General features: G+C 39.3%; 1 protein-coding gene and 1 non-coding gene across 9 annotated transcripts in view; one reads left to right on the forward strand and one right to left on the reverse strand.

Annotated features, from left to right (window-relative positions):
• Positions 1-249: 249 nt before the first annotated feature.
• WDR33 (WD repeat domain 33) overlaps positions 250-24,496 on the forward strand; it is a 109,206-nt gene continuing 84,959 nt past the window's right edge. For 6 of the 8 annotated variants that reach the window (XM_043576446.1, XM_043576448.1, XM_043576450.1 and 3 more), the window contains exon 1: positions 250-418. The gene's annotated coding sequence lies outside the window, so the exon portion shown is untranslated. The remainder of the gene's footprint in view (positions 419-24,496) is intronic. The other 2 variants (XM_043576452.1, XM_043576453.1) reach the window with 2 other exon arrangements.
• LOC122482227 lies at positions 21,319-21,425 on the reverse strand. Its single transcript, XR_006297033.1, has one exon. It is a non-coding gene; the product is annotated as a U6 spliceosomal RNA (small nuclear RNA).

A 24,496-nucleotide genomic window follows, 5' to 3' on the forward strand; every position in this document is an offset into this window, starting at 1 on the left:
AACTGGGTGTTCTTGAGGGCATTAAGTTTAGCTCACAGCGCGAAGAAAGTCAGCACCGCTTAACACCTTCGCCGCGCCTCCGTTGGCAGCGCTGACTTCCGCTCAGCGGGAACAAAGGAAGCCCTCAGGCAAGCCGCAAGGGGAATTCGGCCAGGTCCCACCCCTCACCTACGCACCTGCGCAGATGGAGGCCGACCGAGCTAGGCGCCCCAGGCGCGAGTGACGTAGTAACGTCCGACGGTGCGTGGTGACGCCAGGGCGTGCGCTCGGTGGCTCGTAGGGGAAGATGGCGGCTGCTCCTTTGGAGGAGAGGGATTGAGAGGGGAGGAGGGAAGAGGCTAGATGCGAGAGACCTTCCCGGCGGTGGAGACGAACTCTTCGCTCGCCATTCATTAGGAGCTTTGCTCAGCGCCGGAGGGTGAGTGCGGCGGCGGCACGGGACTGCTCGCTTGCTGCAGACGATGGCACTTTCCGCCATTTTCAAGCTCGGCCGTTGCGTGCTTTGGGGGCCTAGAGGGGCGCCTGGGGACAGGTTGGGAGAACTGGGAGCATCGTCGTCGGGAGGGCCCTTTGAGGCTGGGTCGACTTTTAGGGGAGGGAGCTGGAGGCTTGAGGTAGACCAGAAAAGGAGGGCATGGTGGAAGTAAGGCCCCTGACTGGCGACGAGAAGACGTAGGTAGGGTAGGCCACGGATAAGACGTGAAGTTTGGAGAAGGGAAGCGCGTTAAACGTAGATTTGGGGCGGGAGTGGAAGGGGCTGAGCCGAGAGTTGAATGGAGTGCGGCTTTTGGTTCAAGGGTCGCGGGAAGTTAATGGGAAGCCTGTGAAACAGCAGCAGGTTTAGCCTCGATATTATCGTGTCTTGAAATTGGTGTTTGTAATAGGTCCACAGCTTGACGGGCAAAAACCCTTCTCCTTTGGAATAGTTACATTCCTATTTTGCTTGCTTTCGATCATGCTAGTTGCAAGTGTGCCTACAGTAACTCCCTCTTTATCTCCGGTTTTAAGTTGCTTCCTGACAACTACGTATTTAGGATTTTAGCTTTTTTTTTTTTCTCTTAAAGAAATACTAATACTCTCTTGTAACCCTTGTGGTTAGTGACCCTTCCGTTGTAAGAGGAAGGTGGGTCGACAGGGAATTCCGTAATTGGATCTGTTTAAATCAGATCAGAAAAGTACTTGTTATTTGTAGAAAACTTGTCAAGAATGTTTTTAAGTAATTTCTGCACAGATGACATTATCTTAACTGTTTAGGAACTTTGGAAGACATTAGAGTATGAACAAAAAAAGCCGGTGTTAAAAGAAATACCTTTTGGGAGCACTGAGTTGACTTCTAAGTACACTCTGGAGATAGAGTGTATGCAGTATTTTTGCCTGTGAACGTGATGCAATGGTAGATCTATTTAAAACAAAACTTTTAGAGACTGTTAGTTAAAAGGAAACATGTTAATTGTTCTCATGGTGGCTTTTTCTTTTCCTAATCTTAATTGCATTTGACACCCATCTTTAATCGCCATAGATACTTTTGCAGTTTTTAATTGGTCTCCTTGCTTGGAAGATAAAATAACTGGAACGATTTTTTTTTTTTTTTTTTTTTTTTTTTTTTTGGCAGAGGCTTGCAGTTACTCTTTAGCCCGTTTCATTGAACTTTAGGGAAAAGTTTTCTCTTCTTGTACTCGTGGTAAGAATATTGATAGAAAGTTGACCTTATCACCATGATGTAGTTACAAATAAATTCTTATCTATGATGTTGATGGCTTAACTTACATACTTTGGTGAAAAGTACTAAAGGTCAGATTTTGCCATCACAAATTTGTCTTGATCTAAGGCTTTAATTATACTTTTGCTAACCACTTAATGTATTTTTTCAGTTCTCTTTGCTAAGTAATACGTCCATATTTCACATTGCTTTGGGAAAAACTTGTTATTTATTGCCAAATTCCAAACTCTTTCATATTTCAGAGTAGGAAAGTAAGGTTATAGCAAAGCTTTAAAACTACAACAAATCTGTTGCTTGTGTGTCGGTTAAGCATCTGATTCTTGATCTCAGGGTCGTGAGTTCAAACCCAGTGTTGGGCTTTTTATTAAAAAATAAAAATTAAAAAAAAACCCCAAACTACAACAGATATATTGACAGAAATATTAGTGAAAGTCTCACTTATGAATATATATGTAATCCTTTTGAAGTTGCTTAGCAAAAAATTAGGGGTCTTAGTACTGTTTTTAGATAAAGTGGTATTATTTGTAGTCTGCAGATTAGAAATCTTTATTATCAAAGAATATTTAATTAAATACCATAAACTTACAACTTGCTTAAACACTGCAGATTTGTTCTTTTAAGATTCCAGAACATTCCAAGATTTTGTGTTGAAATTTTTGCTTGTAAGAGAGGTTATATCTGTTTTTCTTTTCTTCTTTCTTTTCTTCTCTTTTCTTTTCTTTTCTTTTCTTTTCTTCTCTTCTTTTTTTTTTTTTTTTTTTTGTCGAATGGTGAAAGTTTCTCTGTTGCTGTGTAATGTGTTGTGACAAGTAGGTCTCCTGACCATAGTTTTAATGCTTCAAGATATTTTATCTTTTGTCTTTGACAGTGACATAGTTTAAAAACTTTCCTCCTTGAACACACACTGTGGCTGGTAACATTTGTGTCCCCATTGCGAAAGATTTACATTAGTCCTAGACATGGAAGCTCTTAAGTATGTTGGAAAATATTCCCCAAATTACACTTCTCTATTTCTGGTCCTTGATTGTTTTATGTAGTATTTTCTCGTGAAAATTGACTGACTTCATAATGTTTGTATTGTATCGTATATTCATAATTTGAATGCTTATAAATTCTCAGAGCTGGGTAGTGTTGGAAAGGGCTTGACTTCCGGCATCAGAAAGACCTAGGTTTGAATGCCAGGCTTACCACTAACTAGCTTTTTTTTATTTTTTATTTATTTATTTATTAAAAAAAATTTTTTTTTTCAACGTTTATTTATTTTTGGGACAGAGAGAGACAGAACATGAACGGGGGAGGGGCAGAGAGAGAGGGAGACACAGAATCGGAAACAGGCTCCAGGCTCTGAGCCATCAGCCCAGAGCCTGACGCGGGGCTCGAACTCACGGACCGCAAGATTGTGACCTGGCTGAAGTCAGACGCTCAACCGACTGCGCCACCCAGGCGCCCCTAACTAGCTTTTTTTGAAATATTGGGTCAGGTAATGAAACTCTGAACATCAGTTTCCTTACATATGAAAGTGTTAATTATTATAATAGTTATCTCAAAGGTGAAAGAAAATGATAATGTAGTAAGCATTCAATAAATTTTGGCATTTTTCTTTCTGTTACTTGAATTTAGTTGGCTAAGTCATTTGTAGGGTGTTTTTATTTATTTATTTATTTTTTTTGAGGTATAATTGACATGTAACACGATATTAGTTTCAGGTGTACAACATAATGATTTAGTATTTATATCTATTGCAAAATGACCACCTCAATAAGTCTAGTTAACATCTGTCACCATAGAAAGTTACACATTTTTTTTCTTGTGATAACTTTTAGGATCTACGTATATGCACTATAGTATTATTAAATATAATCGCCATGTTGTACATTACATCCCCATGACTTATTTTATAACTGGAAGTTTGTACTTTTTCCCCTTTACCTATTTTGCCTCCCTTCCACTTTTCAGTTCTTAAAGATTAACTCAGATATCTTTATTAAAGACTTGACAGTCTCATTCTCTTGTAAACTATTTCTTTCCCTGTGTTATTAAAGCATTTGGTACATATCTCTGTTTAATGTATTTTGATTGTGTATCTTCTCCACTACTTTGTGAGATCTTTGAAGGCAGATCCTTCATTGCCTTACATTTTTGTATTCATAAAACCATGGCATTCTAAAAATTGTTTTATAGAAGTGAGTGAATTTTCCACAAAAACTATTCTTATGATTCTACTGGGATTCATTTCACACAGATCTGGTTTATTTCTACTCCTTGGCTTTAACTTTTTGCCTGTCTTCCTCCTCTAGACTATTCATAACCTGTCCATTCCTCAAAATCCAGCTAAATCTCATCCCATTAATAAGGTCTTCAGAAACTTTTCATGTATTTATTTATTAAAAACATTTTAAATGTTTATTTGTTTTTGAGAGAGACAGACAGAGCGTGAGTGGGGGAGGGGCACAGAGCTAGAGAGACACAGAATCCAAAGCAGGCTGCAGGCTCTGAGCTGTCAGCACAGAGCCTGATGTGGGGCTCGAACCCATGAACCGTGAAATCATGACCTGAACTGAAGCCTGACACTTAACCCCAATCAGCTACCCAGGCTCTCCTTTTTATTTATTTATAATTCCTCTCTCCAGTTAGCCTAGGGTCTGTGTGACTGCCTTCTGTTACTTTGTGTCCTTTAGTACCTGGCACTATGCCTTACCCATTTTGAGTAGGTCCTTGGGTGGGATGATAAATGTAAAATTGTGCTTGAGGCTGAGTTTGTTATAGGCTCCTGCTCTATTCACTGTCCCACTTAGGAAGATACTTTTAAGAGCCATTTTTCCTTTTTTGGATGTGGGATATTCTGGTAACTTTCTTTTTATGTTATGAGAAATTGCAAACATCCAGAAAAGTAGAAAGAATGAATATCTATTACCTTCCATTTAGATTTACCTGTTACTAACACTTAACCATTTTGCTTTAGCTATCTACGTTCCCTCTCAACAACCAATTGAAATTAAATTGCATATGCCATGCTATTTGTCCCCTAAACACCTCAGGATGCCTCTTTTTTTTTTTTTTAAAGTTTATTTATTTTGAGAGAGAGAGAGAGAGAGCATGCATGTGCATGGGGAAGGGGGGATTGCAGAGCAGAGAGAGGGAGGGGTAGAGGGAGAGGGAGAGAGAGAATCCCAAGCAGGCTCAGCACTGTCAGTGCAGAACCTGACATGGGACTTGAACTCATGAACCATGAGATCATTACCTGAGCTGAGATCAAGAGTTGGATGCTTCACTAACTGAGCCATCCAGATGCCCCAGGATGCATCTTTTAAAAATAGTGTCATTCTTCTACACTTTAAGCATTTTTATTTCAAGCCTGACTCCATCTAAGGCAGTACTAAAAACACAATACCATTATTGTGCCTGAGGCAATTAGCATTAAGTCTTTGGCATTGATTATTTTTTTAATTTTTATTTTTTATAGATTTTTAAAATTTTTAAAATTTATTTATTTGGAGGGAGAGAGAGAGAGAGAGAGGGAGGGAAAGAGACAATGAGCAGGGGAGGGTCAGAGAGAGAGAGAGGAAGAGAGAGAATCCTAAGCAGGCTCTGCACTGACAGCACAGAGCCAGATGCTGGGCTAGAACTCAGGAACTGTGAGATCATGACATGAGCTAAAGTTGGATGTTTAACTGAGTCACCCAGGCACCCCTTTAAAGATTTTATTTTTTTAATTAAAAAAATTTTTTTTTAATGTTTATTTATTTCTGAGACAGAGAGAGACAGAGCATGAACGAGGGAGGGTCAGAGAGAGAAGGAGACACAGAATCTGAAGCAGGCTCCAGGCTCTGAGCTGTCAGCACAGAGCCCGACGCGGGGCTCGAACTCACGGACTGTGAGATCATGACCTGAGCCGAAGTCGGCTGCTTAACCGACTGAGTCACCCAGGCACCCCATTTAAAGATTTTATTTTTAAGTAATCTCTACCCCCCATGTGGGGCCCGAGCTTACAACCCCGAGATCAAGAGTCACATGCTCCACTGACTGAGCCAGCCAGGCACCCCTATATTGTTTTTTCTCTCTCTTTTTTTTTTTGATGTTTTTATTTTTGAGACAGAACAAGTGAGAAAGCGAGCGAGAGAACAAGAGCAGGGGAGGGGCAGAGAGAGAGGGAGATAGAGGCTCTGAAGCAGGCTCCAGGCTCTGTCAGCACAGAGCCTGATGTGGGGCTGGAACTCACCAACTGTGAGATCATGACCTGAGATGAAATTGGATGCTTAACCGATTGAGCCACCCAGAGCCCCTCTTGTTTTTTGTTTTTGTTTTTAATGTTTGTTTACTTTTGAGAGAGAGAGAGGGAGGGAGAGATTTAGCAGGGGAGGAGGGGCAGAGAGAGAGGGGGACAGATGATCTGAAGCAGGCTCTGTGCTGATAGAGAGCCTGCTGTGGGGCTCGAACTCACGAACTGTGAGATCATGACCTGAGCTGAAGTTGGATGCTTAACCGACTGAGCCACCCAGCACCCAATCGATTTAATTTTGTAATATATCAAATATGTACATGGTTTACAATTTAAGACTATACTGAAAGAATTACTTCAGTCTTGGTTCTGTCTCTAGGCTCTCCACTACAATTCTCACTCACCCAATGTATGTATGTGTGTATTCTTATTTTTCTTTTCTGTAAAAACTTGTGACCTTTTTATAATTGTGATGAAAAAATTTACCATCTTAACCATTTTTAAGCGTACAGTTCAGTAGCGTTAAGTATATTCACATTGTTGTGCCACAGATCTGAGAACTTTCTTCATCTTATAAAACTGGAACTCTGTACCCATGGAACAACTCCCCATTTCCCCCTCCTCCAGCCTGTGGCTATTCTACTTTGTGTTTCTAGGAGTTTGACTATTTTAGATACCTCATATGGTTGAAATCATGCATTATTTTTGTGGCTGGCTTATTCAACTTAACCATAATGTCTACAAGGCTCATCCATGTTGTAGAATGTGGCAAGATTTCCTTCCTTTTTTACAGCTTAACAATATTCCATTGTATGTGTATACCACATTATATTTATCCATTCATCCATGGCTCATTGACTTTCTGGTTATTGTGAATAGTGCTGCTGTGAGCATGGAGGTGTCCAAATATCTCTTCATGATCCTGTTTTCAATTCTTTTTAAATTTTTTTTTGTTTTAACGTTTATTTTTGAGACAGAGAGAGACAGAGCATGAACGGGGGAGGGTAAGAGAGAGGGAGACACAGAATCTGAAACAGGCTCTAGGCTCTGAGCCGTCAGCACAGAGCCCGACGCGGGGCTCGAACTCATGGACCGCGAAATCATGACCTGAGCCGAAGTCAGCCGCTTAACCGACTGAGCCACCCAGGCGCCCCTCAATTCTTATGAATGTATACCCAGAAGTGGGATTGCTGGATCATATGGTAGTCTATTTTTCATTAAAAAATTTTTTTTAAAACGTTTATTTATTTTTGAGAGACAGAGAGGGCATGAGCTGGAGAGGGGCAGAGATAGACACAGAATCGGAAACAGGCTCCAGGCTCTGAGCTGTCATTGCAGAGCCCAACGCGGGGCTCAGACCCATGAACTGTGAGATCATGACCTGAGCTGAAGTCAGATGCTTAACTGACTGAGCCACCCAGGCGCCCCTATTTTTCATTTTTTGAGCAACTTCCATCCCGTTTTCCATAGCGATCATACCATTTTATATTTTATATTCCTGCTAATAGTACAAAAGAGTTCCAATTTCTCCACATCCCCATCAACACTTCTTTTCTGTTTCTTTGATAGTAGCCATTCTGTTAGGTGTGAGGTGATATTTCATTGTGGTTTTAATTTGCATTTCTCTCATGATTAGTGATGTTGAGCATCTTTTCATATGCTTGTTGGCAATTTGTATATCAGCTTTGGAGAAATGTCTATTCAAATCCTTTGCCCCAATTTTAATTGTATTATTTGAGTTTTTGTTGTTGTTGAGTTGTAGGAGTTCTTTACCTCTTCTGGATACTAACCCCTTATCAGGCATGTGATTTGTGGGTATTTTCTCCCATTCTGTAGGTTGCCTTTTCTCTCTTAATTGTGTTCTTTGCTGTGCAAAAGTTGGAAAGTTTGATGTTTCCCATTTCTGTGTGTGATCCTTGTTCTTTTTCCACCTAACAATATATTCAAGAAATCATTCCATATCAATTCAGAGCTTCCCTCTTGCCCCACACCCACCCCATGATAATGTGATTTATAATAAGAAATACATATTTGATCTTTGTCCAGTTTTTAGCACAGAGCTCCTAAAACTCTTGGAATTTCCTAAGTGATTAGAGTGATGTGTGTCTTGACATTCAAAACAAACCTCTTTGAACCACACTATTTATGTTAAGGAGCTGACTTTTGGAAAGCTGTGGGATAGGGGCTGGTTGCCAGGGAAACCAACAAAGTGATTAGATGGTTGGATTTTCAGTCTCACCTTCTCAACCTCAGAGAGAGAGGTTGGAGGTAGGATTAGTTGCCAGTGGCCAGTGATTTAGTGAACCATGCCTAGGTAAAGAAGCCTCCATAAAAGGCCAAAAGGATGAGGTTCAGAAAGCTTCCAATTTGGTGATTGTGTAGAGATTTGGGTAGCTTGGTGGGTCAGTGGATGTGGATGCTCTAACCCTTTTCCCACATACCTTGCCCTGTATGTCTCTTCCATCTGACTAACCAGTAATCTAGTAAGTAAAATGTTTGGGTTGTTATCACTTTCAAGTTATTACGAAAAATAGTGAATAATGTTATGAATAATAGTCATGAATAATAGCATACAAGTTTTTGTGTAGACATAATGCTTTCGGTTCTCTTGGCATTATACCTAGGAATGGAATTGCTGGTTGTTATGGTAATTCTGTATTTGGGATTTAAGGAGATTCCAAATCTGTTTTCTCAAAAGACTGTACTATTTCATATTCTTATCAGCAGCATATGAGGGTTAGAATTTCTCCTTATCCTCACCACCACGTGTTATTTGCCTTCTTTTAGATCATAGCTACCCTAATGGATGTGCAGTGTTATCTCATGGCTTTGATTTGCATTTTCCTAATGACTAATAATGGTGAACATCTTTTCATGTGCTTATTGGCCATTTATATATCTTAGAGAAGTCTCTTTTCAGATACTTTGCCCATTTAAAATAATAGGTTATTTGTTTTTTATTATTACTGAATATATTGTAAATGCTGCAAGTCCATTATCAGATACATGATTTGCAGAAATTTTCTCTCATTTTATGGATTGTCTTTTCACTTTCTTGATGGTATTATTGAAGCACAAAAGTAATTTTGATGATGTCCAATTTATTTTTTCTTCTGTTGATTGTGCTTTTGGTATTATATCTTAAGAAGGCTTTGTCTCATAGTCATGAATATATTATATATTTGCTGTGTTTGATGCAGTTAGCAATTGGTCAAGCATTTGATTTACCCCACCAAGAATGTGTGTTGTCCATAGGGTAAATATGAGTAGGACTTTGACTTTTTGGTTAGAAACTTGTAGAGCTTTACTTTGTGGTTAGAAATCTATAAGCTTCAGTTTTGGCTCTAATAAAAGCAGTTTTACATAACTGTACTTAACCTTTATTTTGTAAAGGGTAAGGAAGGATATATATTTCATTGGTGAAATTTATTTATTTATTATTTTTATTTTCTTAAAGCTTTTATTTTTAAGTAATCTCTACCCCCAACATGGGGCTCAAACTCAACCCTGAGATTAAGAGTTTCATGCTTTACTGACTGAGCCAGCCAGGTGCTCCATTAGTGAAATTTTTTTAACTTCATTTTTATTATTAAAAAAATTTCTTTAAGTTTATTCGGAAAGAGAGATAGTGTGTGTGTGCACATGCGAGCGGGAGAAGGGGCAGCGAGAGAGGAGAGAGAATTCTGAGCAGGCTCTGCACTGGCAGCGTGAGCCCAACACAGGGCTTAAACTCAAAAATCATGAGATCATAACCTGAGCCAAAATCAAGAGTTGGACGCTCAACACTCTGAGGCACCCAGGTGCCCCTAATTTCACTTTTAATATTTGATTAACTCTCAGTTTACTGTGTCCTTAATAACCACTATATTTTTGAGGTCCAGACTGGGTTGGAGGGAAATACAAATTGAGATAGTGTGTGTCATAGGGTAATTAAAGACACCGTAAATGCCAAATACTGAGGAACTTGTTAGGCTTTTAGGCCAATATGGGTAAGAACTAGAAACCGAGAACTTGTCCAAAATCAAGAAACATTCAAAGCCTTGAGCATGTCAGTTTATCTTGCTGTTGACAAATTTGAAATATTCAGGACCATGTCTTTAGGGATTGTTGCTTTGGGAATGATTTTGGGTATTCTGTTAAGTGCTTTTACCTTCAGTTGTTAAGCTAGATTAAAAATGAGCTGAACGAAATTTAGGAAAATTCTTACCTGCTCCCTGTGTAATCTTGAAATTATAGAATTGTTTTACTTTTGAAGGTCATCAAATCTAGACTTTTTATTTTTTTATTTTATTTTATTTTTTTTAATTTTTTTTTTTTTAACGTTTATTTATTTTTGAGACAGAGAGAGACAGAGCATGAACGGGGGAGGGTCAAGGAGAGGGAGACACAGAATCTGAAACAGGCTCCAGGCTCTGAGCTGTCAGCACAGAGCCCGACGCGGGGCTCGAACTCACAGACCGCGAGATCATGACCTGAGCCGAAGTCGGCCGCTTAACCGACTGAGCCACCCAGGCGCCCCAAATCTAGACTTTTTAATTTGAAGATAAAGAAACAGGATTGAAGAGATTAAATTTGTTTGTAGGCACACGGTGGCAGAATTCAGGTCACCTGAATACCAGTTTAGTGTTCTTCATTCCACCTTTACAAAAAAACCCAGAGCATTTCATAGTATAACTTGGAAGGGCTGTTTGGTTCATTGTCTTTGGGAGAGAGCTAAAATGACAAATTACATACCTAAAAGAGTCTAAAATAGGAAAATCTTCCATCAGGATTTAAGTGGTCACATTGTTTGTGGTCCTTAAGTTGTCACAAATAGCTTTGTTCAGAATTGGTTACTGGTGAGGACTTTGGTGTATTTTTATTTTAGTAATGTGATGATTTTCAGTCTTTAAATCTGCATTTGGGAAAATATTTCTTAGTAGATTTTATACACACAGAAACACACAGAGCCACCCACCCTCACATCCCAAATGTAGCCCCATGCCTCCCTATGTTTCATATACTCAAATTGTAGTTGGTATTATTAATAAGAGTCTTTTTCATCCACATTTTCTCTCTCTTTTTAAGTTTATTTATTTTGAGAGAGAGAGCTGGGGAGGCACAGAGAGAGAGGGAGGGCAGGAGGGAGACAGAATCCCAAGCAGGCTTCCACACCCCCAGTGCAGAGCCTGATGTGGGGGGGCTCAAACTCATGAACTGTGAGATCATGACCTGAGTCAAAATCAAGAGTTGGACGCTCAACCAACTGAGCCACCTGAGCCACCCGAGCCACCCGAGCCACCCAGGCCCCCTTCACCTACATTTTCTACCCCAATGCTCATTTCCAGTTATATTTTTTATGTCGCTTTTGTGCCCAGAGTAGACATTTCCAGTTTTGTGTCTGGCCATGTTCATAACACTAACACTACAGTTGGTAGCATTACTTTTATAAGTTATTTCATTTTTGTGTATTTATTCATTCATTTATGTGCTATATACATGTGTTAAGAAACTGAAAAGTACAAGAGGATGTGCAGTGATCTGTCTTCTTGCAACTATCTTCTTTCTTCTATGCAGTAGCTATCTTTATCAGTTTGTTGTGAAATCTTCCAAAGTAATGTGAGGTATATGTAGCAAATTTATGCACTATAGATGTGTATGTGTTCCTTTTTCTATTGCTTTTCACACACACAGTAACATTCTATATGTTGGTTTGTACTTCCCTTTTTTTCACTTAACAGTTTATCTTGGAGATCCTAAATAGAATTACCTCCTTCATGGTAGTTTTCGTAATATGTATATTTCATGGTTTACTTTGACTAGTCCTCTGTTTAACAGACATAGGTGGTTTCCAGTCTTTGTTATTGCAAAAAGTGCTCTGCCTATGTAGGGGTGAATTCATGGACATGGGATTGCTTGGTCAAAGTATGTACCCCATTAGTGTCTGAGTATAGTTGTTTCTCTCACATCAACACATGTATTATGGATTTTGCTTTTTTTTTTTTTAATTTTTAATGTTTGTTTTGAGAGAGAGAGAGAGAGAGAGAGAGAGAGAGAGAGAGAGAGAATGAGTGGGGGAGGGGCAGAGAGAGGGAGACACAGAATCTGAAGAAGGCTCCAGGCTCTGAGCTGTCAGCACAGAGCCCGACGTGGGGCTCGAGCTCATGGAGCATGAGATCATGACCTGAGCTGAAGTCGGTCGCTTAACCAACTGAGCCACCCAGGTGCCCTGGTATTTTGCTTTTTTTTTTTTTTTAAATAAAGATTTTACTTGAAGTAATCTCTACACCTAATGTGGGGCTTGAATTCACAACCTTGAGATCAAGAGTCACATGTTCTACCTGCTGAACCAGCAGGCACCCCTGATTTTTGCTTTTTTGAGTGATGTTGCTTTTCAGTAAGTGATGAGTCATTCTTCAGCATGAGTATTGAAGGGAATTTAAAATCACCAATTTGGGAGCTCCTGGGTGGCTCGGTTGGTTGAGCATCTGGCTCTTGGTTTCAGCTCAAGTCATGATCTCATAGTTCTTGAGTTCAAACCCACAGATAGAGCCCTTGACAGCACAGAGCCTGCTTGGGATTCTCTCTCCCCCACTCTGTCTGCCCCTCCTCTGCTCACTCTTTCTGTTTTTCTCAAAATAAAATAAAATCACTAATTTGCCCCTTTTGATCATTCTTCTGGGATAATTTTTGCATAGTAAAATGTTATGCAGCTCATTGAATACATTATTTAAAGTAGATCCCAAGGGCAGTCCATTAGAATCTTGTTCTGTATAGGCAAAAACCATAGATTTAAAAAAAATTTGTGAAGACTAAAAAATTTAGTGAGATTTTGGTAAAAAGATATGTACATCTTCCTTGATTATTATAGTTGAGTAAATTCTTTTCTTGCCTCTTATTCCTCCTTTAAAATTGCATAGGATAATTTATCTTTCTAAAATTCAAATTTTATCATTCACATTTCTTGGATGACTCATCATTGTCCACAATAGTAGTTTTATACTTTTTTGAACCCCGTGAGGTGTCTGATGAAAGTTGTTTACTCTTTTCCCAGACAAATATGTAAATATTCATATTAGAATTCCTGCAGCTGTGAGGTGAGGGGGTCACTGAACTCCTTTTGCCCATTTATGTATCCATAGACCCCAGTTAAGGCTTCCTGCATTATTTGATAGATTTAGCATGTCTTCAGCATGTGTAGGTTGACATAACAGGAATTTCAGAATTCAGCTCCAATATATGAACTTCCTCTGCTGCTCACTCTTAACACCTACCCTGTCCATGAACCAGTTTTAAAAACTTAAGTGCACCTAAAACCAATCCGGTGTTATATGTCAATTGTGTCTCCATTAGAACAGAGGCCTTTTATTCTTTTTGCTATTTCACTCTGCCTGTTGTCCAGTTGGTATATTCCTTTTTTTAATCACTGCATAATTTTTAAAATTTTCATTAAGAGAGAGCATGAGTTGGAGAGAGGAGCGGAGGGAGAGAGAGAGAGAATCTTTTTTTAAAAAATGTTTTTAATGTTTATTCATTTTTTGAGAGAGAGAGAGAGAGAGAGAGAGAGAGAGAGAGAGAGAGACAGAGCACAAGTGGGGGAGGGGCTGAGCTGTCAGCACAGAGCCTGATGCGGGGCTCGAACCCATGAACCTCGAGATCGTGACCTGAACCAAAGTTGACTGCTTAACCGACTGTGCCACCCAGGTGCCCTGAGAGAGAAGAGAGAGCGAGAGCAAGAACGAGAGAGAGAGAAAGAGAAAGAAAAAGAAAATCTTAAGTGGGCTCCACACTCGGTGCAGAGTATGACCTGAGCATGACCATGGGATCATGACCTGTGCTGAAAACAATAGTTCAACCAACTGAGCCACCCAGGTGCTCCTATCACTGCATAAATGAATTCACTTGAAACTTGTTTTACATCTGTGCTTCCGTGCTCATTAATTCTTGTTTCTTCCCATAGTATTCCCTCTCATAGCATTTAAAAATTAATCCTTTAGTACACATTTATTAAAGCCACTAGTTCATTACATAGTTATTGAATACCTGCTAGGTTCCATGTCTAGCTTTGTTTGTTTGTTTGTTTGTTTGTTTGTTTTGGTTAAAACATGCTTAGTGTAGAATTGACAATTTAACTTCATTCTTTTCTCCCAGTGGTAGTTAACCTTTTTAAATACACACTTGTGGGACATTAAATACATTAGCAATATTGTACAACCATCTGTTTCCAGAACCCTTTCAACTTCCCTAACTGAAACTCTGTACGCATTAAAAACAAACTTCCCATTCTTCCCTCCCTTAGTCCGTGACAACCACCAATCTACTTTATCTCTATGAATCTGACTACTCTAGAAACCTCATATAAGAGACATTATACTATATCCTTTTGTGGCTAGCTTATTTCACTTAGCATAATGTCATTACCAAACATTTCAGAAAGAAATTCTACCAATTCTCTATAGTCTCTTTCAGAAAATAGAAGGAATACTTCCAGAAAATAGGGAATACTTCCTAATTCATCCTATGAAGCCAGCATTACCCTAATACCAAAACCATAAAGACCATACAGGAGGAAAACTACAGATCAGTATCTCTCATGAACATAAAAGCAGAAATCCTCAACAGAATATTAGCAAATTGAATGAATCTTACGGTAAATAAAAAGAATTACACACATTATGACCAAGTGGGATTTATTTCAGGTATGTAAGCCTGGTTTAGCATCCAAAAATGAAATGATGTACTTTATCACATCATATGATTGTATGAAGAAAATTCATATTATATTAATAGATTAATAAATCATGCTTTATATTAATACATGCAAAAAAGCATTTGACAGAATTCAGTATCTATTCATGATAAAAATGTTCAGCAAACCAAACATAGAGGGGGTCTCTCCCAAGTTGATATGGCACATCTCTAAAACCCCCATGGCTAACATCATACTTTAATAGTGTGAGAAATTAAAGGCTAAGATCTGGAACAAGGCAAGGATGTCCCTGCTCCCCACTCCTTTTCAACATTGTCTTGGAAGTCCTAGAGAATGCAGTAAAACAAGAAAAGGAAATAAAAGGTATACAGATTGGTAAGGAAGAATTAAAATGGTCTTTGTTCGGGGCACCTGGCTCAGTTGGTTGAGTGTCTGACTCTGAGTTTTGACTGAGGCCATGATCTCACAGTTTGTGGATTCGAGCCATAGGTTGGGCTCCGTGCTGACATTGCAGAGCCTGCTTGGGATTCTGTCTCTCTCCCTGCCCCATGCATCCGTATGCCTCGTGCGTGCTCCCCCCCCCCGCCCCCAAAATAAATAAAGTTAGAAAAAAATAAACTAAGCTCTTTGAAAAAAATAAAATTGTCTTTGTTCACAGATGTGATTGTCTATGTAGAAAATTTCAAGAGTTAACAAAGTATCTTTTGTAACTAATTGATTATAACGAGGTTTCAAAATACAAGATGAATATACAGAAGCCAATTGCTTTCTTATATACCAGCAACGAACAGTTGGAATCTGGAAATAAAGCAGTGCTATCTATATTAGCACCCCCCCCCCAAATCCCTTAGATATTAATCTTAAAAAAATGTACAAAATCTGCATGAGGAAAGCTGTAAACTCTTTGAAAGAAATCAAATAATACTTAAATAAATGGAAAAATATTCCATATTGCATGGACAAGAAGATTCAATATTGTTCAAGCTGTCAGTTCTTTTGAATTTGATCTGTAGATTCAGTGTGATCCAAGTCAAAATCCCAGCAAGCTATTTTATGGATATATCGATAAACAAAGCTCCTTTTATTCAGCTAAGTATCATCAATGGCTACTAAATGGTTGATTATTAGAGAACAGAATATTCACACATTTTAAGGTATTACCTGAGGTACTAAACATTTTAGATATGCAGAAAAGTTGAAAGTAGTTAATACCATATACTTGCCCCCTAGATTCAACATTTATTACAATTTTGGTGTAGTTTCTTTTTCTATTAGCTTGCTAGGCGGCCATAACACAACTGGGTTGCTTAAACAATAGTCACTTATTGGAGCGCCTGGGTGGCTTGGTCGGTTGGGCGTCTGACTTCGGCTCAGGTCGTGATCTCACGGTCTGTGGGTTCGAGCCCCGCGTCAGGCTCTGTGCTGACAGCTCAGAGCCTGGAGCCTGTTTCGGATTCTGTGTCTCCCTCTCTCTCTGCCCCTCCCCTGTTCATGCTCTGTCTCTCTCTGTCTCAAAAATAAATAAATGTTAAAAAAAAAAAACAATAGTCACTTATTGTTTTACAGTTCTAAACATTTATTTGTTTTTTATTTTATTTTTTAAGTTTATTTACTTGAGAGAGATATCACAAGCAGGGGAGGGTCAGAGAGAAGGAGAGATAATTCCAAGCAGGCTTCACACCAACAGTGCACAGCCTGATGTGGGGCTTGAACCCATGAACCATGATATCATGACCTGAGCTGAGATGAAGAGTCAGACGCCCATCAAACTGTGCCACCCAAGTGCCCCTCTGAACATTTTTTGTTTGTTTGTTTTCTATTTATTTATTTATTTATTTATTTATTTATTTATTTATTTATTTTTTAAAACTTACATCCAGATTAGCATATAGTGCAACAATGATTTCAGGAATAGATTCCTTAGTGCCCCTACCCATCTAGCCTATCCCCCCTCCCACTAAACATTTTTTTTCTTTTTTATTTTTTTAATATGAAATTTATTGTCAAATTGGTTTCCATACAACACCCAGTGCTCATCCCAAAAGGTGCCCTCCTCAATACGCATCACCCACTCTCCCCTCCCTCTCACCCCTGTTAACCCTCAGTTTGTTCTCAGTTTTTTTTTCAAATTTTATTTTTTTAATGTTTATTTATTTTTGAGACAGAGAGAGAGAGCATGAACGGGGGAGGGTCAGAGAGAGGGAGACACAGAATCTGAAACAGGCTCCAGGCTCTGAGCTGTCAGCACAGAGCCTGATGTGGGGCTCGAACTCACGGACCGCGAGATCATGACCTGAGCCGAAGTCGGCTGCTTAACCGACTGAGCCACCCAGGCGCCCCTATTCTCAGTTTTTAAGAGTCTCTTATGCTTTGGCTCTCTCCCTCTCTAACCTCTTTTTTTTTTAATTTTTCTTCCCCTCCCCCATGGACTTTTGTTAAGTTTCTCAGGATCCACATAAGAGTGAAAACATATGGTATCTCTCTTTCTCTGTATGACTTATTTCACTTAGCATAACACTCTTCAGTTCCATCCATGTTGCTACAAAAGGCCATATTTCATTCTTTCTCATTGCCACATAGTACTCCATTGTGTATATAAACCACAATTTCTTTATCCATTCATCAGTTGATGGACATTTAGGCTCTTTCCATAATTTGGCTATTGTTGAGAGTGCTGCTATAAACATTGGGGTATAAGTGCCCCTATGCATCAGCACTCCTGTATTCCTTGAGTAAATTCCTAACAGTGCTATTGCTGGGTCATAGGGTAGGTCTATTTTTAATTTTTTGAGGAACCTCCACACTGTTTTCCAGAGTGGCTGCACCAGTTTGCATTCCCACCAACAGTGCAAGAGGGTTCCCGTTTCTCCACATCCTCGCCAGCATCTATAGTCTCCTGATTTGTTCATTTTAGCCACTCTGACTGGCGTGAGGTGATATCTGAGTGTGGTTTTGATTTGTATTTCCTTGATGGGGAGTGACATTGAGCATCTTTTCATGTGCCTGTTAGTCATCTGGATGTCTTCTTTTTTTTTTCCAACATTTATTTTATTTTTGGGACAGAGAGAGACAGAGCATGAACGGGAGAGGGGCAGAGAGAGGGAGACACAGAATTGGAAACAGGCTCCAGTCTCTGAGCCATCAGCCCAGAGCCTGACGCGGGGCTCGAACTCACGGGCCGCGAGATCGTGACCTGGCTGATGTTGGACGCTTAACCGACTGCGCCACCCAGGCGCCCCTAGTCATCTGGATGTCTTCTTTAGATAAGTGTCTATTCATGTTTTCTGCCCATTTCTTCACTGGATTATTTATTTTTTGGGTGTTGAGTTTGGTGAGTTCTTTATAGATTTTGGATACTAGCCCTTTGTCTGATATGTCATTTGCAAATATCTTTCCCATTCCGTTGGTTGCCTTTTAGTTTTGTTGTTTCCTTTGCTGTGCAGAAGCTTTTTATCTTCATGAGGTCCCAATAGTTCATTTTTGCTTTTAATTCCCTTGGCTTTGGGGATGTGTCAAGTAAGAAATTGCTGCAGCTGAGGTCGAAGAGGTTTTTTTGAGGAGAGAATGTGAGTGTGGGAGGGGCATAGAGAGAGGGAGACAGACGATCTGAAGCGGGCTGTGCACTGACAGTAGAGAGTCTGATGGGGGCTTGAACTCATAAGCCGTGAGATCTACCTAAGCTGAAGTTGGATGCTTAACGGACTGAGCCATCCAGGTGCCCCTATTGTCTTACATTTCGGAAGACTAGGTGTCTGGGATCAAGTATCAGTGGGGCCTTGTTCCCTCTGAAGATGTTAGGGAAGGATCTGTTCCAGGTTTCTCTCCTAGTTTCTGGTAGTTCTTTAGCTTGTGCTGACATAACTCCAATCTTTACGTGTGTCCAAATCCCCATGCCCCTTTTTTTTTCAAACAAAAGGCATTTATCCTCTCACAGTTCTGGAGGCTAGAAGTCCAGAATTTCCCCTTTTTATCAGGACACCAATCACGTTGAATTACAGGCTCATCCCAGTCCATATGACTTCATACTAACTAATGACATCTGCAATGACCCTAGTACCCAGTAAGGTACTAAGGGTTAGGGCTTCAATTTAAGGATGTTGAGGGGGAATGTAATTTAATCCATAACATTCTGTCTCTACATACATACATACATACATACATACATACATACATGTTTTTGAACCATATGAGAGTAATTGCAGACATGACACATATTGCTTCAGCATGCAGTAGTAACATGCAGTATCGTATCTAAGAAAATTAGTCATAGTTCCCTATTATTATGTAATATCTGTTCTACATTCAGCTGGTCTTTGATAGCTGTTTTTTTCAAACACCAGGACCTAATCAAGGTTTATATGTTTGATTTGGTTGGCTCCTAAGTCTTGTTTATTTAAAAATTTTTTTTTGATGTTTGTTTCTTTTTGAGAGACACAGAGTGAGAGTGGGGGAGGGGTAGAGAGAGAGACACACACATACACAGAATCTGAAGCAGGCTCCAGGCCCTGTATGTCTTGTTTATTTAGAGCAGTCATCCTTTTTATTTTTATTTATTTATTTATTTATTTATTTATTTATTTATTTATTTATTAAAAAAAATTTTTTTAATGTTTATTTCTGAGACAGAGCATGAGTGGGGGAGGGGCAGAGAGAGAGGGAGACACAGAATCAGAAGCAGGCTCCAGGCTCTGAGCCCCAGTGCGGGGCTTGAACTCATGAACTGTGAGATCATGACCTGAGCCAAAGTCGGTTGCTCAACCGACTGAGCCACCCAGGCGCCCCTTTATTTTATTTATTTTAAAGTTTATTTATTTTGAGAGGGGGAGAGAGAGTGAGTGAGCACCAGGGAGGGGCGCAGAGAGAGAGAGAGACAATCCCAAGCAGGCTCTACACTGTCAGGGCAGAGCCTGATGCAGGGTCAGATGCATGACCTGAGCCAAAGTCCAGAGTCGGATGCTTAACGGACTGAGCCACCCAGACGCACTACTGCATAGTTACTGTTTTTTCATTTGTAATTAGTAAGTATCTTGGAGTAGATACTTTGGAATTATGTAAAATATACTGTTCTCAAACTTCTGCCTACGAATTTTCTTAATCCATTGGTGGATCCTGTCTGCAGCAAGTATTATTGGGTGTTCCAATGGTGATTTTCTGTTAGTATATATATATATATATTTTAATTTTTTTTTAACGTTTATTTATTTTTGAGACAGAGAGAGACAGCATGAACGGGGGAGGGTCAGAGAGAGAGAGGGAGACACAGAATCTGAAACAGGCTCCAGGCTCCGAGCTGTCAGCACAGAGCCCGACGCGGGAACTGCGAGATCATGACCTGAGCCGAAGTCGGATGCTTAACCGACTGAGCCACCCAGGCGCCCCTGTTAAGTATATATTTTAACCTATATATACATATATACATATATATATACACACACATATATATATACACGTATATACATATATATACATATATGTATATACGTGTATATATATATATATACATATATATATATGTATATATATATATGACAATTTTTATATGTGCCAGGCTGTATGCAAGGCATTGGAAATACAGAGATTATAAACATTCAGTCCGGGGTACTTGGGTGGCTCAGTCAGTCAAGCTTCCGACTTCAGCTCAGGTCACATTACAGCTTGTGAGTTCAAGCCCCGTATCTGGCTCTGTGCTGATAGCTCCGCACCTGGAGCCTGCTTTGAATTCTTTGTTCCCCCCGCCCCCGCACATTCTGTGTGTGTGTGTGTCTCTCAAAAAGAAATAAACATTAAAAAAAAAAAGAAACATTCAGTCCTTGGGACGCTTGGATGGCTCAGTTGGTTAAGTGTCTGACTTTTGGTTTCAGCTCAGGTCATGATCTCTCAGGTTTGTGAGATCAAGCCCTGCATTGGGCTTTGTTGGCAGTGCAGAGTCTGCTTGGAATTTCTTTCTCACCTCTTTCTCTACCCCTTCCCCATGCTCTCTTTCAAAGTAAATCAATAAACTTAAAAAAAAAAAAACTTAAAACCCAATGCCGTCCTTGCTTACAAGGAATTTGAAGTTTAGGTAGAAAGATAATGTGTGTGTGTGTGTGTGTGTGTGTGTGTGTGTGTTTACCAATGTGATGTATGCTTTCTAGGATTATGTATAGTATATTTTGGGAGTTCAAAGACTGCTGAATAAATTGAGCATAATAGGTAAGAATAAATTAACAAAAAGAATTGAGAGCATCAGATAGGAATATATTAACTAACAGTGGTTTGGTTGTAGTTAACAGTGGTTGTGGGAGTATTTGGCAAAGTTAGAGATATTAGAGAAGCATTTTTATTTTTTTGAAGAGTTTTGTTGTTGTTGTTGTTGTTCACTTGAGAGAGAACATGGTCAGGGGAGAGGGAGTGAGTCCCAAGCAGGCTCTGTACTATGCAGGGTTGGACCCCACAAACTGTGAGATCATGACCCAAGGTGAAATCAAGAGTTGGGCACCCAAATGACTGAGCCACCCAGGTGCCCCCAGAAAAGCATTTTAAAAAGAAAACACCATTCCTACCTTCTTGTAAAAGTAATCCACATCTGTTGTGGACAGCGTAGAAAAACTGAAGGTATAAAGAAGACAGCAAAATTTTACCATAACTCCCATGCTTTGTTGCCTTTCTTATGTGTTCCTTCCCATTTTTCTGCCCCCCCCCCCCCCTTTTTTAAATACAGAACGTTTCACGGATTTGTGTGTCATTCTTGTGCAGGGACCATGCTAATCTTCTCTGTATTGTTCCAGTTTTAGTATATGTGCTGCTGAAGTGAGCACCTATTTTTTGGCTTTTGCACAAAAGTGTATGGTTCTTTTAAAGTAATTGTAATTATTCACAATCTGATTTTTCCACTTAACATTAGATCATGTGCAATTTGTTTAAAATATTTCAAGATTTTAAATGGTTATATAAAATTTCATGTTACAGATAGGTTGAAGTAATAGTCTTTTTTTTTTCCCTCTCTGGTGCTTATGCCTGTGAACTTGACTGAAAGATTTTTTTGCAAGACAAAATTTTTTGTAAGACATTTTTTGTTTGCCTCTGTTCATCTCTATTAAATCATAGAATGGTTTTCTGAAATTTGTAAATATACAAAGGTACTTTTGGAAATCACAGCCAGTTGTAACCTGGTTTAAAAATAGCAAAAGTTTTCTTGAATATCAAATACAGGATTATAATTCATAATCATTCTGTGCTTTACAAATTTTAAGTATTGAGTGATATTAGTGGTCCTTAATTTTATTCCTTCATTTTAGAAATCAAAATATTGGGGTGACTGGGTGGTTCAGTCAGTTGAATGTCTGACTCTTGATTTCAGCTCAGGTCTTGATCTTGCAGTTTGTGAGATTGAGCCCCGCATCGGGCTCTGCATTGACAGTGCTGAGCCTGCTTAGGATTTTCTCCTCTCTCTGTTTGCCCCCCTCCCTCCAAAAAAAACTTTATTAAAAAAATGTTTTTTTAATGTTTTTATTTTTGAGAGAGAATGCGAGCCGGGGGAAGGGCAGAGAGAGACGGAGATACAGAATCAGAAGCAGATTCCAGGTTCTGAGCTTTCAGCACAGAGCCCGACGTGGGGCTCGAACCAATAAGCTGTGAGATGACCTGAGCCAAAGTCGGATGCCCAACTGACTGAGCCACCCAGGAGCCACCCAAAAAAACTTTAAAAAAGAAATCACAGTGTCAAAAAGTTCCCCAGCATTGACAGGGAAGTTATCAGAGCCTCAAATAGAGTCTTAGTTAGCTTTCCTAGTTCCTTATACTTTTTATTCAAATGCTTTGTACTCCTCTCCCCCCAAGACTTAGGTGTTCTGTGGAGGAGTTGTGAATAGTATTCTAGAGTGGTACAGTTTTCTTGTATATCTTGAACTTGCTTCTAAGACTGACTTGAGTAAGGGGCTCTTATAGTTGGAAGAGATTAAAAAGAGAATGAGAACATTCTTGTACTGTCTTTCCCATCCAATTCTATTATTTTTGCCCTGTGAATAGTAAGTATTCCCAGCTCTAGTTGATTCCTGTTATTCATGGCAATAATATTTTGTGATATTGTTATGACACTGAATTAGCAAATACTACATGGTTGTTCCTAGGGGAAATACAGGGTTAGATTCTTGTGAGCCTCTTATGACATTTGCATAAGACCAGCTGAAACATAATCTTATGTGTGCTTCTGTATAAAAATACCAGGGGCACCTGGGTGGGTCAGTTACCTAAGCACCTGACTTTGGCTCAGGTCATGATCTCACAGCTTGTGAGCTCGAGCCTGCATTGGGCTCTGTGCTGACAGCTCAGAGCCTGGAGCCTGCTTCAGATTTTCTGTCTCCCTCTCTCTCTGCCCCTCACCCACTCGCACTGTGTCTTTCCCTCTCTCTCAAAGATAAATATTTAAAAAAAATTTAAAAATACTTTTAAAAAATCCAGCAATGAGATTTTTTAAAGGTAAACCATCCAAGCAGTTTTTATTCATTGATACTCATAAATACATACAGCTTCATTAGAGATTTCAGTTTTCCTCTTCAGTTTGAATGTGGATTATTAGGAGAGCCTTTTGCATGTCACGGTACAGTAAACAGAGATCACCCTTGCACTGCTACTTAACGTTTACCTGTTAGAAGTAAAAATTAGTTGAGATGATTATATGTATTTTCTCTCTTCCTTTGAATGTCCACCAGTGTCACAAGAGTGACAGACCTGAAATTATAATCACCAAACAAACCCAAGATAATTGTTGTCCACTTCCATCGGCAAATACAGCATAGAGGACATTGTCTGTGAATTGAGATCTTATTAAAGAAGAGATGGTGGAGGCTCATTTCCTTTCCTTTCCATTTCCTTTACATTGAGACATTTAAGTAAATCATATTCTTTTTTTTTTTTTTTTTTTTAATTTTTTTTTTTTTCAACGTTTATTTATTTTTGGGACAGAGAGAGACAGAGCATGAACAGGGGAGGGGCAGAGAGAGAGGGAGACACAGAATCGGAAACAGCTCCAGGCTCTGAGCCATCAGCCCAGAGCCCGACGCGGGACTCGAACTCACGGACCACGAGATCGTGACCTGGCTGAAGTCGGAAGCTTAACCGACTGCGCCACCCAGGCGCCCCTAAGTAAATCATATTCTTAGTGGAACATTTAGGAAGTTGTTAAAAACATTTACAAAGAGTTTTGTAATATGGAAAACTCTTAAATTGTAATTATTAATGTGAAAAAAGAATAAAAATGTACATAATCCACAATTGCACACATGATTAATGGCAAATGGTGGTATATTTATTTTCTACTTTATTTTCTCCTCTTTTGTTTTAAGTGTTTATTTGTTTTGGGGAGGGGGGGTGGAGGGCAGAGAGAGAGGGAGGCAGGAGATCCAAAGTGGGCTTTGTGCTGACAGCAGAGAGCTTGATGTGGGGTTCAAACCCACAAACTGTGAGATCATGACCTGAGCTGACATCAGATGCTTAACTGACTAAGCCATCCAGATGCCCCTATTTTCTCCTCTTATAACAGATAATCTGTTATTACCATGTGTTGTTTTCACAGTGGACCAAGGCTTAAAAATATGCAAATTATGTAATAGACAATACAGATTTGACTCAGCATATATAATGGGATCATCAGTGTCCATAATAATGTGATATTGAGATGGAACAGGATCTTCAAGTGACTTCTAATAGTTGTTAGAGAGGGATTAATTTGTTCATTTAGGTTTTTTATAAGCTCTGAAAGATGCAGACTTCTAAAAACCTCCGTGTTCATCATCAGCAGTAATAAAGAGATTTTCTTAACCATATAGCAGTAAGAAAAGAAAATTAGCAATAATTACCTAATATTAATTAATATGTATTGTTTATCTAA

This window comes from Prionailurus bengalensis, chromosome C1, assembly GCF_016509475.1.
Source record: "Prionailurus bengalensis isolate Pbe53 chromosome C1, Fcat_Pben_1.1_paternal_pri, whole genome shotgun sequence".
Taxonomy (NCBI): domain Eukaryota; kingdom Metazoa; phylum Chordata; class Mammalia; order Carnivora; family Felidae; genus Prionailurus; species Prionailurus bengalensis.